Raw genomic sequence first — 6925 nt, 5'->3', positions numbered from 1 at the left:
TCCACCCTCTAAGATCGTATTTCACCCAAACCCTAGCCTCCTTGTGTGTGTTTTAAGTGTGTGAGCCCATTTTGTGAAGGTTGATGGAAAAAGGATCCTCTCTTGTTGCTTTTGTGCTTGGTTCCAGCTTAGATCCATCTTTTTCATGACATTTCTGATCATTTGCAGGTATAAAGTTGCTATCTTGCTCATTACTTCAATAGATATATTTTTATGTCATTTTATGAGCTTTTGGTCCTTTTGGTGAAGTTTGAATGGTCGGTTACCTTAAGCTTTGCAACTTTATGGGTCTTGGGAGTCCTAAATGCCTTATATGTTCCAGATCTGAACTCTTGTGAAGTTTTAGTGCTATGCATGGTGTTTAGACTCCATTTCTTACCTTTTTGACCTAGTTTGAGTGAAGGGCATGCATGGGTCATTCATGTCCATAAAGTTTGGATTTTTAGGAACATGTTTTGTCCCTAGAATCCTTCTAGAAAGTTTAAGCAAAGGGCTTAACAGATTACGAGCTTAATCAATTAAGTTGTCTTTAGCCAGAAACTACGACATGGCATGATGCTCGCCACAATGTGGTGAAGGAGGGTTTTGTGATTGTTTTGTTAGGTTGTTGTCACGGTGTTTCCCATGATGTAGTGGCAAAGTTGGTCACGGTTGTGTTGAATAACCACAACGTGGCATGTGGTTGGCCACTGTGTGTTCACCATTGGTCGTTGATTTTTGATTGATTTGGCTTTTGGTCAACTAAGTAGTTTTAGATGGTGGTCTAAGGTTTGACCTTGAATGTTCCATTAAGAGGTGTGTAGCACCGGCTTACCATCTCTGAGAGCTTTGGTACTTTTGACTGTGTTTGTGAGGTGAGCTTGTGTGTGTTTTAAGTGTGTGAGCCCATTTTGTGAAGGTTCAAGGAAGAAGGAGTCTCTCTTGTTACTTGTGTGCTTGGTTCTGGCTTAGATCCATCGTCTTCATCACAATTCTGATCGTTTGGAGGTATAAAGTTGCTATCTTGCTCATTACTTCACTAGATCTATTGGTATATCATTTTATGAGCTTTTGGTCCTTTGGTGAAGCTTAATGGTTGTTTACCTTAAACAATGGTTCTGGTTTAAAATCCGTCTTCTTTTTTTTTGGGGGGGGGGGGGGGTGGGGGGGGGGGGGGGGGTTATTTCAGAATCCCCTAATTGTAAATATTTCTGATGATATCCCCGTTAGGAGATGGGGATAAGAGAAATTCATCAAGGTTAGTTCTCATCTCTGATTCTTCATTTACTTATTGAAATGCAAAATTATTTATCATCTTCTTTTTCATATTTACGGTTTCCGGACAATTCTTCCACCTTGCTCAACCTTTTCATCGCATCCCTCTCTCTGTTTTTTATTTCACTTCATTTACGAGTTTACTGCTAAGGTAACCTCTTTTTCTCTTTCCATATGTAGAAGTTGCATTGGCTTTCCTTACTTTAAATCTTAAAGTATCATTATTGATTTTATTTTTATTTGTTCTTCATTTTATTGACTTGTTAAGAAGGATTTGTATTGTATTTTTCCACCTCCTGGCAGTGTTTAAAAACCGGTTTGAACCAGCCGGTTGAACCGGTCGAACCGGGAACCGGAGGTGAAGGCGGTTCGATTTGGACCGGTTTTATAATGATTTCCTGGCCGGATTGAACCGGCCGGTTTTGGTAAAAAACCGGTTCAACCGGCTGAATTGAACTGGAATGGACCGGGTTGAACCGGACATTCTTGGATTTTTGTGTTTGTTTTGGTCTTCTTTGTTTGATTTTGACTTCTATAATGATTGTTTTTATATGTTGCATTCTATTTACGTTTGTAATACTAAAAAGATGACAAGTTTTTGTAATCAATGTATGCATGATAATTAAAAACATATAAAAATATAGAACCGGTTTAACCATCCGGTTGAACCGGAAAACGTCACTCGACCGATTCAATTAAAAAACCGGTTTTTAAAACATTGCCTCCTGGTACCCTACATTAGATTTTTTAAATTGTTTCTTAATATTTTTTTATTACTTGAAGATTTTGAATAGATTTTTTTCGTTTTATAAGTCGAAGAAATTCCAAATATCATCCTTTAGTTCAAATGCAAACCCAATGTTCGTTGTATTAATGAAAAACAATTGGAAAAGGATTTAGAGAGATATGTACCTCAGATCAAGATGCAGTTGGTATTATCATGTATGGTGTGAATTGTACACTAGAACGTAAGGAGGCTCCAAACAATAAGCCACATATTCAAATCTATTTCAAAATTTTATTTTGTTTTGATGTTGATAAGCAAACTTGGTTTTTAGTGTCTTCTTGCAGATAATTTTTCTTGAAATCTCAAGGCATAATCGATTTAATTTGAATCACTTAAATATGAATCTTTCAAGAATCTATTTTAAGAAACCTTAATTATAACATTGTAGTTACAAAATACACTTGCTATAATGGAGATTAAAAAAAATTACATGAAAGCATTACATAACCCGTTTTTTGCCGATGCTATTTCATAAGCTCTAGCTTCAAATGTTAACAACTTAATGGTGAAATCAACCAATTTTTATAAATTAATAACATGTGTAGAAACTGTGTTCTTATGGGATAATTACCTATGTCATAAAAGTCAAAAGGTAAAGCCACGAGCAGTGACAAACATGATCTTTTTAAGGTCAACCCCAACAAAGCCATGAAATATTGATATTATGCATTACCTTTTATCATTCTTATTGCATAGTGTTCATAGACAAATGGATTCCCACATTGTTTCGAAATCAAGTCTTGCATTTCGGTTTTTATTATGAAGGAAGCTTTTAGATTTACTTTTGTTGTTGTGAACTATCATTTTTCCTTTCTTGTGGAAAGTTTATTTGTTTTTTTTTTTTTTTTTTTTTTTTGCTTTTGGAATTTTGGAGGATTTATTTTGTTTGCAACTACTTCTTTTATGTATATATCCATATGAAATAATATGTAGAAATTTGTATTTACATGTTTTCCAATTTTAAAATTTAGGCTATTATTAAAATATACTTTTTTATTAGGATTTTATATAGTTGGAGCACCTAATACGGCACCTAATATGGAGCACATATTATTAAAATTTAGGCTTTATAACGAAGTGAAGTAAGTACAAAATCACAAAATATGGTACCATTCAACTTTAGAAAATTTTCCTTTTGAAGGTAAAAATGTAAATTACTCTAGGTTTATTGTCGGCAATTTCATTTTTATTTTACTCTTCTTTGTAATCTTACTTTGTTTATGTGTTGTTTACTTTGCAGGGATATGAGTCAAACTAGGAATAAGAAAAACCCAATGCATGTTGATATTTGAAGTTGTTTATTTATTTTACTTAATAAAAGAATGTTTTAGCCTTTTTATACAAAAGTGTCAACTTTTATAAGTTCCGTGTGATGATTACTTTATTTAGAAGGTTTTATAATATCGTTTTTACTTTTTCTTATGAAAAATAGTGAAAAGGGAACACTAGAGAAGACCCTATACGAATAATCTTAAGAATGATCTTACCCGATGCTCATTTTGAATGAAAACGATGGAAATGGAAAGAAAGAAAGTTATTATCTTATTCAGGTTCTTGAGTTCAAGAGAAAGTGAAGCAAAATTTACAAATTTCATATTCTAATAGATTTAGTACTTTCTAAGATTGTTGTGTACTTATATTTTTTTTCTTTTCAATGCATCCTACTTTAAAAAAACATATTCAATTATTACAGTGTTCTTTCGTAATTCTTCTTAGCAAAAGAAATATCCAAATTACCCTTCGTGGGTTGTGCTTAGCACAACCCATATATATATATATATATATATATATATATATATATATATATATATATATATATATATATATATATATATATATATATATATATATATATATATATATATATATATATATATATATATATATATATATATATATATATATATATATATAAACGAGTTAATGAAGGTGCTACGAGAATTTCTCAAATTGAGGCCCACGTTTCACTTTATTTCTTTAATACCAAAGCCCTCATCCTATCTATTTTATTTTAAGGAAAATTTCATATTTATCTTTACAAACTCTAGAAATTATTTCAATATCCTTATAAGTTGTAAAATTACACATATATCCATCTAAAACTTTAAAAATTACATCAATATCCAAAATCATATTTTAATTAGAATTATATTAATTTTTTATCTAATATTCAAAATTATACATTAGTTTACCAAAATGCCCTTTCCTTTTTCTTCAATTTGATTAAGCCATCTTCTTTATTACTTCAACATATTTGTGTTGATTAGTTCAACACCCCCGTTAAGTTACCATCTCCATCACCCTCTATTACTAATTAAACATCTAAGTCCTAACAGATTACAACAAAGCATAAACCAAGAAACCAATAATCAATCATCGAGAACCGATCATAATGGTGAGGAGTGGTTGGATGCATTGGTTTTCCGTAGAAGCATGGCAGGAATGGCAGTACTGATTTACCAGTTGTGGAATTCGGTAGAGGGCAATGGAGATGGTAACTTAATGGGGGTGTTGAACTTATCGACACAAATAGATTGAAGTAATAAAGAAGTGGGCTTAATCTGATTGAAGAGGAAAGGGTATTTTGGTAAACTAATATATATATATATATATATATATATATATATATATATATATATATATATATTAATATTTGATAAAATATTTAATAAAAATTTGATATAACCCTAATTAAAGTATGATTTTGGATATTGATGTAACTTTTATAATTTTAAATGGATATAGATGTAATTTTAAAGTTTACATCTATATCTAAAGGATATTTGAGTAATATCTAAAGTTTATAAGGATATTCTTTTGTTTTAATCGACTCATTTGAGCATTTATATAAATCCATTGGTAGCTATAGTATCCACATTTATTTATAAAGAATATTTGTAAATGGACAATTATCATGAGTATCCCCACTTATTTATAAAGAATACTAGGTTATAACCCGTGTCCTACACGGTTGATAGACTAAAACAACATTGAAAGTAAAATATATAATCTATATCAAAATGAAAGTTTAATATAATTAAAAAACAAAGAAATAAATTGCTATAATCGACATTGAAATGAAATTAAATACTATAATTGAAAAAATTAATAAGAGATAATTTTTGTTTAGAGGTTTATATTGATTATTTAAAATTTAAAATTAATATTTATATAACAAAACACAATCAATAATAAAAATAATGAAATAAATTGTTTTTTTTAAGTTTATATAAAGCATGAAATATTATCTATCTCTAGTAAAATTGTTAGACAACTTTTAGTAAGTTTTCCTTTTGGCAGCAAAATTTTAATGGGCTTTCAATGTATATAATGAATTTGGTTTGTGGTTTGAGTTTTAGTTTAATGATGTTGATTCCATACCAAATCATGAAATTTAATTACTATTTTATTTAAAAATTAAATTAAAAAGTAGAAACATATATCTTCAATTAGGCTTACATCTAACTTCAATATTGCTCAAGTACACATCTACATATCCAAAATACTTATGCATGTACGATTGACTAATTAATGAAAGAGTTTGATATTGTAAACTCATTACATATGAGATATAAGTTCAAGTATTTAGACATTATTATTATAATAGATTTCTACATCAAAATGACTACATAAATAATTTCATGTGAGATTATCATCCATGCCAAACATAAAGTCAAGTAGAGAGATTAAACTACCTGCATCCTTTTCATCAAGCAATTAAAATTACTTTTACAATATTATCAACAACAAATGAGCAAGTTGTATCATCATTACAACATTATTTGACTCTAATATCAGTAAATATCCTGAATCATGCAAATAATACATTTATTTTTCACAAGAAGTTTTATTGTGCATGTTTGTCTTTGTAATAAAAACCATAGAATTGTTATGTGTGTATGTTTCCCTCTACAACCAATTCACCAAAAAAAATATTATCAAGTTATATCAACAATCCTAAAATAATAATCAAAACCAAGAAATATTTAAGGAAAAACACATATTCTCCAATTCTAATACCCACTTAAATCTAGAATGCAAAAGGTACTATGCTAAAAACATAAATATTATTATACTTTCATTATTGGGTATAGTTGGAAAGGGGACAGGAAAAAAACTATATCAATATTCATATTTTCAATCTCGTTTTCCAATTTAAATACTCAATTAAATCTAAAATGATTATATTCCAATTAATATTACCAAATTGCCCTTTCATTAAATTTCTTCTACAAACATCCATATCATCAATAAACCATGAAATAGCTCCAGAAAATACCAACCTTTAGACCTGGCAATTTGAAACACGAATACACGAATCTGTGAGAGACACGACACGACACGAATACACAACACGAATATATGTTCAAATTTGAGATAAAGCTTATTTCTCATCGTGTAATCGTATCGTGTGAAATTTGTGGCTAACACGTTTTCATGACACGAATACACGAATTGCCAGGTCTACCAACCTTTCACAAATTTTTATACCACTAATTCTCCTATTCAAAATCTTCAACCCTATCTCTAAAATATACCAGATAATAATAATAATAATAATAATAATAATAATAATAATAATAATAATAATAATAATAATAATAATACCTATTGGATGCTCTCCTTTGATCACTTCCAGTGCAAGTACCCAAATGCTATATACATCAAAATCTGGCAAGATGTCCCATCTTTTTTACTCCAGAAAGCTATATACTTCGCATTTTTTGATTCCTTTCATTGTGTAAGAAAGTTTTGTAAAACAAAAAACAAATTGAAAAATAATAAAAATAAATGATGACAACTTCTCAAGTATATGTCTAAAAACATAAGGTAAAAATCTTAATATGTATCAAGGTAACAAAATATTCCAGCAAGTGCAATCTC

This window comes from Lactuca saligna, chromosome 8 (genome assembly GCF_052625555.1).
Source record: "Lactuca saligna cultivar CGN05327 chromosome 8, ASM5262555v1, whole genome shotgun sequence".
NCBI classification, from domain to species: domain Eukaryota; kingdom Viridiplantae; phylum Streptophyta; class Magnoliopsida; order Asterales; family Asteraceae; genus Lactuca; species Lactuca saligna.
The sequence above is the reverse complement of the archived record's forward strand: the minus strand, read 5'-3'. Positions refer to the sequence as shown.